The sequence below is a fragment of the Ochotona princeps genome, chromosome 10 (genome assembly GCF_030435755.1).
Source record: "Ochotona princeps isolate mOchPri1 chromosome 10, mOchPri1.hap1, whole genome shotgun sequence".
NCBI lineage: Eukaryota > Metazoa > Chordata > Mammalia > Lagomorpha > Ochotonidae > Ochotona > Ochotona princeps.
In genome coordinates this window covers 39,295,432-39,308,098 of record NC_080841.1, presented here as the reverse complement: position 1 = coordinate 39,308,098, position 12,667 = coordinate 39,295,432, and positions in this window count along the sequence as shown.

Below are 12,667 nucleotides of genomic sequence, written 5' to 3'. Positions count from 1 at the left end.
CTTACTTACAAAGCAGAGTGACAGAGAAGGAGAAAGCAAGGGAGTCAACTCCCCAAAAGAGCACAGTAGCCAGGGCTGGGCCAGCCAAAACCAGGAGCCAGGAACTCTGCCCAGGTCAGGTCTCCCACGTGAGCGGCAGGGATTCAAGCACTGAACCACCATCTGCCTCCTGCCCGTGTTAGGGAGCTGAATTGCAAGCAGAGGGGCCAGGACTGGACTGGCACCCAGATGTGGAGGGTGGGCATCCCAAGCAGTGGGTCAACCTGCTGTTCCCCAGGGCCTCCCCTGTGTCTCTCAATCTCCTCTTGCTGAGTCCATCTTTTTTCAGTCAAGGGTGAGTATCTGAGGTTTGCATGACCTCAAACACATTCAATGAAGCAGTGTCACAGATGCTCCACCATGACCTCCAGGGGTTCTAGATTTGCTGGAAAGTGCACCTGATGCTGGCTGTTTTGTCTAGGTAACCGCATCGACATTCTGACCCGTGGAACCTGCGTTTCATGTTCTCATAGCCCAGAAGCCTTTGCTCTCCATCTGGTTTCCAGGAAAAGTGATAAATACACTTATTCCCTGCAGCTAGGCAGGCACTGACTTCAGGTTTTATGAAATGTGTATGCCTGGAAGAAAGCAAGCTGGGCTTTTGTGGGGGAAAGAAAGAATATTTTATTTGGCTTGCTTAGCTGGCCTGGTGCAGGGAGCAGCTCTGGCTGTTTATCTGCAGAATATGGAACACTGAAGCCCGGAGAGATGAAGTGTGAATTCCAGCTCCAGCGACATGTGTGGTAGCCTCTCCCAGTCTGTTGACTCATGTAGGAATGTGGGCCTAGGTATACCTACCAGGCTGGGAAGATCAAATGGCCTAAAGAAGAAGTACCCAGCTCATGGAAGATTCTCCATGTTGGTGTTTCCCTGCTTCACAGTAACTCAGTCCTGGTGGTGGAGGTAGGGACTGTGGTGCAGAATAGGTGGTCTTCTCCCAGACCTCCATGGGGTGAGCTGTCCTCCCCCAGCTGAGAGCACAGCTGCTGTAACACGTGTGTTCACTCAGTCCTGGATGCCCTGTGTGCCAGATGTTCTGCACAGCAGGGGGTCCCTGCCTGGTCTAAGCTGCAGGCCAGGCACCTTTCTGGATACATTGTTTCACTGTGACTGTATGAGGCATCGAGTTGGAACCGACAAGTGCGACAAGTGCGTGTTAAGGAGGGAGAGAGTTTCAGCTTAGCAAGTCAAGTGGAAAATTGAAAAAAATATATGTATAAAGGAAACATGGTTAAACTGGCAATTTTATGTTATTTACATGTCACTGATAAAAATTTAAAAAGGGATTGTGTACATACGCTGTTATCAATTAAAACCCTTTGCTTTCTTAGCTCAAATAAGATTAAATCCAGGGCCTTTCTGCACCCACGAGGAGGGCAGCAGGCCCAGCGGCCAAGGAGGGTGCGGGCCTGCAGGTGGCCTGGGGGTGGAGCTGACTGTGCAGTGAATGTGTCAGAACTGGGTCTCCTCGGTGGCTTAGGTAAAGTAGTGGGCAGCATGCCCAGATGCACAGGGAAGATATGACAGTCCATTGGGGCCTGCAGAGGACATCTGGTACTGTCGCAGAGGAGAGAAGATAGAACAAATTGATCAACTACCCTGGGCATGTGTTGAGAGCAAATATCTGGGTGAATGGAGACTCTAAGGTGGACTATGTCAGCCAGTGGAACTTGCAAGGATTTCCTCATCCTTGCATGGGCTAGATCAACAGCATTTCAAAATCATAGAAACAACTTGAGCAGACCCTGAGAGCATGCTCCACATCACAGATACTGCCCATCACCAGGTACTGTTGGTTGGGAAGCTGGGTGCAGCTACCCGCCCCCCGTCTCCTCCCTTGGCCCGGACACAGGAAGAAAAAGAAAATTTGGAAACAGTGGTCTCAATCACATTCCTCTGATCCTTGACCCTTTCTACTCTAAGAATGTAAACATCATCATAAACAAAATTTATAAATAAAAAATTAAATTCAGGTCAAGGGTGGGGAAATAATGAAAGTAGCATTTAGGAGGGGTGATTTTAGTAGACGTGATGCCTCTGTATGATCAGAAATATTAAGTGAAAATTATGGATTATCTCTCACTGAATATACGGGAAAGCCAACAAGTTTGCATGGAGAAAACAACTGTAAAATCGTAAGCTCACACTTAACTGTGTGATCTTGACACCATACTGTAAATGTTTAAAAAGGCAGTTAAGCTGGCAGCTTGGAGGCGTGTCATCTCCACTGGAGTACCTTGATTCACACTTAGCTCTGCTTCCGGATTCCAGCTCTGCTAACAGTGTGAGGCAGCAGGTGAGAGCTCCAGTGACTGCACTGCCGCCAGCCGGAGGGGAAGGGCACTGGACACCCAGCTCCTAGCTCCAGCCCAGCTCAGGCCTGGCCTTGGCAGGCATTTGGGGAACAGCACATAGGAACATTCTTACGTGTTTAAAAACAAAATGGTGCCGTGGCCTAGCGGCTAATGCCCTCGCCATATGGGTACCAGTTCTAATTCAGGCTGCCCTGCTTCCCATCCAGCTCCCTGCTTGTGGCCTGGGAAAGTAGTCCAGGATGGCCCAAAGCCTTAGGACCCTGCACCTGCGTGGGAGACCCAGAAGAGCTCCTGGATCCTGGCCTCAGATTGGTGCAGCACCGGCCTTTGCGGTCACTTGGGGAGTGAATCATCGGATGGAAGATATTTCTCTCTGTCTCTCCTCCTCTATATATATCTCTTGACTTTTCAATTAAAAATAAAACCTTTTAATCCCCATTGAGTTACGCACTCTATAAGAGGAAATTGTATGGCTTGGGCATTAGATATCACTAGAATACTTATCAAAACAAACAAACAAAAGGTTGAAGTACTGCTGCCAGCGGTTAGCATTGTGGTGTAGCACGTTAAACCACTCCCTACAATTCCAACAACAAACTAGTCCAGGCTGCCTCACTCTTCTGTTCTTGATGGTGATGTTTTAAAAAATGTATTAATTTATTTGAAAGGCAGTATTACAGAGAGGGAGAAGAGAACCTTCAGCTGCCTCACCTCCCAAATGGCTGCAAAGGCCAGCGCTGGCGGGGGCAGGCCGAGGCCAGGAGCTGGAATCCCATGTGAGGCTCGGACTGCAGACTCAGGCTGCTCAGACTGCTGCTGCTTTCCCGGTCACATCAGCAAAGGGCTGAATAAGGAGCACAGTCATCAGAACAGGGGCTGAAATGGGCACTCTGATTGGGATGCCAGTGTCACGGTGGGCAGCTACACTTGCTATGCCACAACATGGGGAATGGGACAGGCCCTCTCCCCGTACACCAGCCCGCTGCTCCACTTTTGGTGTGAGTTCCTGCTACCCACATGGAAGGCCCCAGTGCAATCCCTGGCTCCTGGCTCTGCCTGGTGTCCAGCCCTGGTTATTGCAGCCATTTGGAGACTGAATCAGCCAACAAAGATTCTCCCTCTCTCTCCTGTTACTCTGCCTGTCAAACAAACAAGTCTTTAAAAAAAAAAAAAATGAAGGGGTCTGGGGTGGTAGCCTAGTGGTTAAAACCCTAGCCTTGAACGCTCCAGGATCCCATAAAGGCGCCGGTTCTAATCCTGGCAGCTCCGCTTCCCATCCTGCTCCCTGCCTGTGGCCTGGGGAAGCAGTCAAGGATGGCCAAAAGCCTTGGGACCCTGCACCTGCATGGGAGACCTGGAGGAGGCTCCAGGCTCCTAGTTTCAGATCGGCACAGCTCCAGCCATTGTGGCCACTTGGGGAGTAAGTCATCAGATGGAAGATCTTTGTCTTTCCTCTCTGTATATCTGACTTTGCAATAAAAATAAATCTTTTAAAAAATAATAAAATACATGCTGTATCCAGATGATATCACTGGTTTATCATTTGTACCCCACATGCTTATGGAGGACATGAGCAAACGAATGCGCAGTGCTTGGTGGCTGCTCAGGCTTGGGACAAAACAGCAGCCTGGGTTCCTTTGGGCTTTCTTACACTAGTTTTAGGGCCACATTTACCAGAGGATGGTTACAAATACATGTTAAGTAAGCATCGAAAATGGGATTTCAGGCTGTTCTATGGATATTTTTAAGTGAGATTTCTGCTCCCAAAGGTGTCTCTTTGCGCTGTGTCTTGCATAAGCCAATGTGCTCGAGTTCCTCAGTGCTTTGTAGATTGTGCCTCGCCGCACATTGCTAAGCTGAATCTGCTCAGGTCATTCTGATTGCTCACCAGTTTGTGTCAGCAAAACCTTTGACTTTCCAAAATAAAACCCTAGGTAAGGATGACAAAGGCCAAGTTAACACAGGCGCTGTCCGAGCAGAGAGCGAAGTGGTCTGTGGAGGGATCGAACACTGTAACGGGCTGCACGCTGACCCCGCTTCACTGTCACCATCTCTGTTAAGGGCTGTGACAGAAAAGCCCGACAGAGAATCAGAAAAGTCCAAAGCACAGAAGCCTCTCTCCTTAAGGAGAGACTTTTTTTTTTTAAAGACTGATTTTTATTGGAAAGGCAGATATATAGAGGAAGAGAGGGAGGAAGATTCTCTGTCCACTGATTCACGCCCCAAGAGGCCACAACCGCTGGATCTTTGCCAATCCGAAGCCAGGAGCTTCTTTCAAGTCTCCCACGCGGGTGCAGAGTCCCAAGGCCTTGGGCCGTCCTGACTACTTTCCCAGGCCACAAGCAGGGAGCTGGATGGGAAGTGTGGCAGCCTGAATTAGAACTGGTGCCCATATGCGATCCTGAAGCATGCAAGGCAAGGACTTTAGCCAGTAGGCCACGGCACCAGGCCCAAGGAGAAACATTTTAAGTGTAAACTCTTTTGAATCCTTCAAAAATAGTAAGATGGCTAAATCTAGCCCTACCAAGAATCTGTCATAGCCAAGTTCAGCTCACCATTGGCGAGAGCCCCCTTTGTTTTTATACCCCTCTTTTCCCCAGCCACTTCCCAAATGGTTTCCAAGCTTGTTTTTTTCTCCCCGAAGTCTTTTCTCTCTTTACTGAGGGTTTCCAAGTCATGCCCCTTGCTTGGTCTCTGACTTGAGACTTGGTTAAAATGGGGTCCCTCGCCTGAAGCACAGAGTTGGGGGGCAGGGGTTTGGCTCTGCAGGCAGACAGCTCGCACACAGCGTTCTGTCCTGGCAGAGGGCTCCCTGCAGCCTGTGAATGCCTGCCCTGTGAACAATGTGAGGACAGAAAGGCGCTACCGCGGGCTTCCCTCCAGCTGCAGGCGCCAAAGCACACAGAGGCTGCTCACTGCAGCTGGGCAGCCCTGAAATGGCCCTCTGTTCCGCGGTGCGCCCATCTCAGCCACCGTCTAAAACAGGGCCATGAGAAGGACACCTGAGATGCCGTCCTTCAGGGCAGCACGGCCGCCTTCCTACTGGTGTCTCTCCTGCCCTACTGAGCGCTGAGCTCTGAACTGGACTGGAGGCAGGCCCGAGGTTCCTCTTCCTTCCGCCTTCCCATTTCCAGACTTCTCCAGGGCTTTCTGCTCCCAGGATGGAGTCCTTAGAGCAGCTCCTCCTCTGTTCCTCCATCCTTCCCACACTTCCCTCTTGTTGTGAAGAATGAAGAAGGTGATGGGGGAAGGTGAACCTCTGAAGGAGGACAGAGTTTCTCCCTGGTTCTGCCAGACATTTCTTTTCTTCAGAATTCCAGTGTGGCAGTAGGACTGGCAGGTAGGGTAGGCTGAGTGCTGAGCCTAAAACCAGCTGTGGTAAGGTACTCTTGGCTCTGAGGATGCTCAGAGTGGGAGGGAGTGGACAGAAGGAAGCAGCAGGTGGAGGAATACAGGCTGCTGGGTGCCAGGCTTTGGGCTAGGTCCAGGGATTCACTGACAAGTTAGGCGGCAGAGCACGTACCTGACGCCTCCATTTTCAGTTAGCAGATGCACTGATGGCATTAGGAATGTCACACCAGAGAAGCAAAACCCACATATGTAGGTGGAACATTGCGATGCTTGCTCATGATGATCCCGCTTCCTGCGAGTGCAGCAGATGCCTGTGAACAGCGATGCCAGGGACCTCGCTGAGTAAATACATGAACTCCTGGCAGCCCAGCTGGTGATCAGCCTGGGTGGGGCAGACACAGCGTTCTGCAAATCCAGGGAGGAGGATGCTCAAGTGTGTTGCACGCACATGCCACCGCACTTGGCATTTCTCCAGCTAAGCCCTGCCTGATGGAAGGGGACTATTTCAGGCATCTGAATTTGTTCAACTACTATTTCCATTTTTTAGGTAATAGAGAAGCTGACCTTGCACAGAATAGGTACTCAAAAGTATAGTTGCTAATCCTGCTCAGCACATTGTTTGGGTTTTATTTCTTAGTAAATGTGTCCAACCATTCAAGAAATTTCTGGGGCCCAGTACGATAGCCTAGTGGCTAAAGTCCTCACCTTGCATATGCCGGCATCCCATATGAGTGCCAGTTCATATCCCAGCTGCTCCACTTCCTATCCAGCTCTCTGCTTGTGGCCTGGGAACGCAGTTGAGGACGGCCCAAAGCCTTGGGAACCTGCACTTGCATGGGAGACCCAGAAGCAGCTCCTGGCTCCTGACTTCAGATCGGCTCAGTTTTGGCCGTGGCAGCTGCTTGGGGAGTGAACCAGCAGATGGAAGATCTTTCTGTCTCTCCATTCTGTAAAATCTGACTTTGCAATAGAAATAAATGTTTTTTAAAAATAAATTTCTGTAAAAATCAATGCCTTAATTTAAACTGATGTAAACTACTCAGGGACAGTGAAGTTCTCCTCTCTTACAGTCCTTTTATTTAAAACATCTCTTAAGATCAAGTTTTACAGCAACGTTCAACGCTTGGTTTAAAACTAAACTCTTATCATGTGATGTATTATGTGATTTGATGATGTGATGTGACTAAATATTTTCCATAATCATGTTGGAACTGTTTTAAGGGTACTTTTTTAAAAGAGAAAAGCAGAAATCCTAGCTACTCTCCATTCCCCAGTTGTCCAGAGGCCAGCGCTAGAACCTGGGAACTCAAGCCAGATGTCTCTCCTCGGTGGCACAGACCCCCCAGTTATTTGCTGCCTCCCAGGGTCTGCCTTGGCAGAAAGCTGGAGTCAGCAGGGAACTTGGCACAGGACCCAGGCACTGACATGGCAGTCTTACCCAGCATCCGCACCACTAGGCAGCCCCTAAAACCATGGTTCCTTATATTAAAGAAATTTACCACATTCTTTCTGCCATTCTGTAGGGCTGATTGGACCAACAGCATCCTTTCCAGGTTTCTGAAACTTCTCGAGCCTTAAGGAATCCACTTAATGAGTGACAGCATCCCTCCTCACCCCAGCTACAGCTCCTAAAGGGCTGGGGGTGCAGTGGGAAGAGCAGTATTGTGGCTAACAGACACCTTGGGGGACAGACCCACCTGTATCTCAGAGCCCCCCGACTGGAGTGAACAATATTTCTTCATATTTATGATAACAAACTGCTGTATTAGGTTCCTGTGAAAATACAATTGCTGAGCTACTACATGCATCCAAATTTCTATCACTTCTAGGAGCTTCAGTTGGCACACCTGTAAAGCGAGACATTTAGGCAATCCAGATGCCTCCTTGGCTACAGTAGAAGTCTCTGTTTATAACTCCAAGATAACCAAATGCTGATCAGCTTATCATTTTCTCCAGTGCAGTAAGAGTAACTGTGCCTTCTTAGCTATTGACAAAGCCTTCATGAGAGTGGGTTTCCTCTGAGGCCTCTCCTTGCCTGGCAGCTGTCTGAGCCTTCACATGACCTTCCCTCTACACATCTGTGCCCTGGTCTCCTCTTCCTAGAAGGAAATCAGTCATATTGGATTAGGACCCTTCCGAACACCCTCGTTACCCATGAATTACCTGGTGAAAGGCTGTATCTCCAAATACAGTCACATTATGTGTTACCGTGGATTTAAGACTTCAACATACAAATTAAGGGGGTGCATAAGTCAATCTATAACAATATCTTTTAATAATCACTTAAAAGAGTTATTTACATACCTAACAAAATAGCCACATTGGCAGTGGTGATCCCGTACCCACTGAGCAGGATGAGCAAGCAGCTAGGGTAATGGAGACTGCTCTCTGAGACACATACTTCAGAGAGTTCAGAGAAAGATTCAGGGGCTCACCCCTTAAAAATACAATGTCTAAGGGGAACAGCATGCTTCCAAAAACTGAAAGATCAGCTGCAACATCTTGTGTCCCTCATCAGACGTAAGAGCCCTCATTGGGTTCTGGCGGCAACACGTTCGACTACTTCCCCAGTCCATGTAACAGGCAACACAGAAGATTCCCCACTTGGATTTCGGGCCTGGAGCAGACTGGAGGCACAGATCCCTACTTGGGCCATACATAGCCTCAAGATGCTGAGGGTCAGCGCTAGAAAAGGTGGAGTAAGCAGCTGATGCCAGGCTGGGAGGAAGCAGGAGTGCGAGCTGTGAAGATGCTCGTTAAGACCCCGTGTCCCATACCAGTGTGTCCGAGTTCTATGTGTACCTTCAGTTCTTAAAATCTAGCTTCTTCTACTGCGGCCCCCGGGAGGCAGTGGTGATGGCTCACATGGCTGGGTTCCTGCCACCCATGGGGGAGACCTGGATGGAGTTCCCAGCTCCTATCTTTGAATGTCCTGGCCCAGTTTTAGTCACTGTAAGCATCTGAGGGGTGAATGAACAGGAGAGCAACTTTTTTTCCCTTTGTGTAAGTTGAGACTAAGCTGCAGAGGGAGTATGACAGTGACATTCTGGGGATTTGGAACAAGGCTATGCTGTTTGATACTGGGCCCTAGAAGAGATCCATTGTCCAACCATGTACATAGAGGAGGGTCTCTCTCGGAATCTTTACCTGTCTTTCAAGTAAGTAAAAACATACAAATTATATTTTTTAAAAAAGGAATACAATTATGGCTAGTCTGTGGTATAGTAAGTTAAACCTTCATCTACGATGCTGGCATCCCATATGGGCACTGGCTGGTGTCTTAGCTGCTCCACTTCCCTTCCAGCTCCTTGATTATGGCCTGGAAAAGCAATGGAGGATGGCTCAAATGCTTGGTCTCACCCACATGGGAGACCTGGAAGAAACTCCTGGCTCCTGGCTTTTGGCTTCAGATCAGCTCTTTGTGCCCATTTGGGGAGTGAACCAGCAGACAGAAGATATTTCTGTCTCTCCTTATCAATGTAAGTCTGTCTTTCAAATAAAAATAAATCTTTAGTGAATTTAATTCTAGTTTAGCATCACATTGGCTTTCCCTATGGGCACAAACTCCCCACCACCCCATCTCCTTCATTCTGCCTCCCAAGAAGTTTTGCTCTCCCCCTGACTTGAGTGAACAGACACCTTGTGAGCCAGCCTTACAAGCAAACCACTAGCTTATAATCTGCACACCATCTGTACTTTGTAATAGGCTTAGTCATGACAGAGACCCATTGTGTTTAATCATCCACTAAACCTGTAACCTTTGAGACTAGGAATGAAAGGCAGTTAACAAATTCGTTCAAATTCTCAGACTTTTGTCTGTTAGAATTTAGGGCTACTTCTGCTTAAAGAGTACTCCACTATCTCATGCAAGCTGCACCATGGGAGATGTTATACCCATTTTATAGGTAAGGATCCCAAGTCTCAATGGAATTTAACCATGTTAGTCTCAAAACTACAAAGTAGCACAGAGTCACAGACTGACAAAGCGGTGGGGGTGGGCGAGGCAGGGGAGGTATTTTACCTTTTTTTTTTTAAACTAAAAAGCATGAATCATTTGAGGATATAATGCCTAATGCTGTGCCTAAAGTAGTAGTATCTGCTTTAGAAATTTGTGATTTAATTATTCCTTGTGCATGTGTAATTATTACATTTATAAACACATTTGAAGGTGAGAATAATGTGTGATGTAGCTTTCAGGAAAGATTTATTTATTTTTATTGTAAAGGCAGATTTTACAGAAAAGGTTAGATGCAAAGAAAGATCTTCCATCTGCTGATTCATTCCCCAAATGGCTGCAATGGCAAGAGTGAACTGATCTAGGAGCCCCCTCTAGGTTTCCTGTGCGGATGCAGGGTCCCAAGACTTGGTGCCGTCCTCTGCTGCTTTCCCAGACCACAGGCAGGGAGGTGGATGGGAAGTGGAGCAGCCAGGATACGAACCAGCGCCCATATGTGATGCTGGCTCTTGTAGTTAGAGGATTAGCTAGTTGGGTCATCCCACCAGCCCCAACAGCCTGCAACATCCACAGCTGGGCCAGGCTAAAGCCAGGGGGGTAGGAACTCAATCTAAACCTCCCTCAAGTACTTGAGCCCCCACCTACATCCAGCCCTCCGAGGAGAGGCATAAGCCAGAGCTGGATCAGAAATGTAATATACGTGGATTCGCCCCGAGTACTCTGACTCAGAGTGGGTCTACACTGGGATGCATTCTGAAGACATAGTTCTATGTGAGAATTTACCATTCCCTCAATTTTTCTTCCTCAGCCTTTCTCACAGCATGGGGTTTCGTTCAGTGTATATATACTTTTAACAGTTCTCTTTCTAAAGGAGGCTGTAACAGTGGATCAATGGGCCCTTGTTTGGACCATAAGGTAAAGAAAAGAGCTCAAACTGTCTTCCCCAGACTCATAAGCATCACTACGCTCTTCTGTCCTGAGCTCTTCTCCACTGCCAGCTGGAAAGTGCAAGAATCCTTGTCTGTTTCTGTGTTCTGCTGTGCTGCAATGTGCAGCGACGACAGACGACCTAGCTTTGCTGAAGTACAGGATTTCATCCTGAAATGAACGGTTTCATCTGAAAGGCTAGAGAAGCTGAACTCTGTCACAAGAAAAGAAGTATACTCTCTTCTAATTGCTGCTAATGTAAAGAAAAAGAAAACTGAAAAATAAATCATACTATTTATGTCTGGTATCATCAGCTCCAATATTGATTCTGCTGGTAACATCATTTCTGTCAGTGTGATATATTCCATCAGGATTAAAGTTCCTGTACATATAGTCACTTTTGGCACTGAATTTTAATATGTCCAATTCTTCACTTTGTATTTGGTAAATATAAAAGAGTATTTAGCATCCTTATTAAGCACACAGATCCAAATATGAAGCCAACTTCTTTTTGGTATTTCTCTTTTGCTATCTCTCTTCATATTATTAACTCCTCCTGAGATCTCTCCAACCTTCTGGAATTTTTTCTATTGCTTTTGTTTTTACTGAAATGTTAATAATGGGGATATCCATTTGTATAAATATATATTTTATATTCACAGTTCTCATTAGTGGATCTGTCACTACATTTTATAGATTTGCTGTTTATCTTAAGATCAGTGAGGCATTTATCAATTCATTCTGGAATTCTGAAATATTATGCCTTGTAATAATTTTTACATATAAGCATTCAGTTATGCTAAAAATATAGGAAGAGATACTTCTTTCTTGTTCTTTTAAAAAAATTTGACAGGTAAGGCAACACAGAGAGAAGATATACAATTTGCAGAAACATAGGCACATAACTACACAGAGGTCCCATCATCCATTGGCTGCCTAAATGAGCCTACTGGACATAGCAGGGCCATACCAAAGAAGGGAGCCAGAAGTCAGACATGCAACCCAGGACTCAATTATGCGAGGCGTACAGAAACACAAGTGCTTGGCACAGCACAATGGCTCAGTGACCAAACCTTCACGTTATATGCACTGTGATCCCATATGGGCGCCGGTTTATATTCTGGCTGCTCCACTTCCCATCCAGCTCTCTGCTTGTGGCTGGGAAAGCAGTCTAGGACGGCCCAAAGCCTTGGGACCCTGCACCCACATGGGATCCACAGACGAGGCTTCTGACTCCTGGCATCAGATCAGCTCAGCTCTGGCCATTGTAGCCACTTTAGGGAATGAACCAGCAGACGAAGGGTTCTTTTCTCTGTGTCTCCTTCTCTGTAGATCCGCCTTTCCAATAAATAAATCTTTAAACACACACACACACACACACACACACACACACACACACACACACACACACACAAAGTGCTGCCATCCACTGTGACCCACATGGATTTTGCATTACCAGGAAGCTGGTTGTCAGCATCTGGAGCGGGGGTGGAGCCTGGGCGCTCTCGTATTAAATGCAGATGTGCTGCACATCATGGAAGAATCCCTGCAAAGGGGGTGGTCTGACTTTTCTTTCTCAACTCTGTGTATGCCTACTAATTTTTTTTTAAAAAAAGAAAACGTAAGTGAATAACTTACTGTTTTATTGCAAAGTCAGATATATAGAGAGGAGAGGAGAGGCAGAGAGGAAGATCTTCCATCTGATGATTCACTCCCCAAGCGACCGCAACAGCTGGAGCTGAGCCAATCCGAAGCCAGGAGCTTCTTCCAGGTCTCGCACATGGATGCAGTGTCCCAAGGCTTTGGGCCATCCTCGACTGCCTTCCCAGGCCACAAGCAGGGAGCTGGATTGGAAGTGGGGCCGCCGGGATTAGAAACAGTATCCATATGGGATCCTGTCTCATTCAAGGTGAGGACTGCAGCCGCTAGGCTATCGTGCCGGGCTCTCACATTTTCATTGTTAGCAATATATTGCATAGTAAGTATTGTGTTGACGTATTAGTGCAGCTCTACAAACTTGCATGGCTTCCTTAATGAACTAATATTAACACACACACACACACACACACACACACACCAC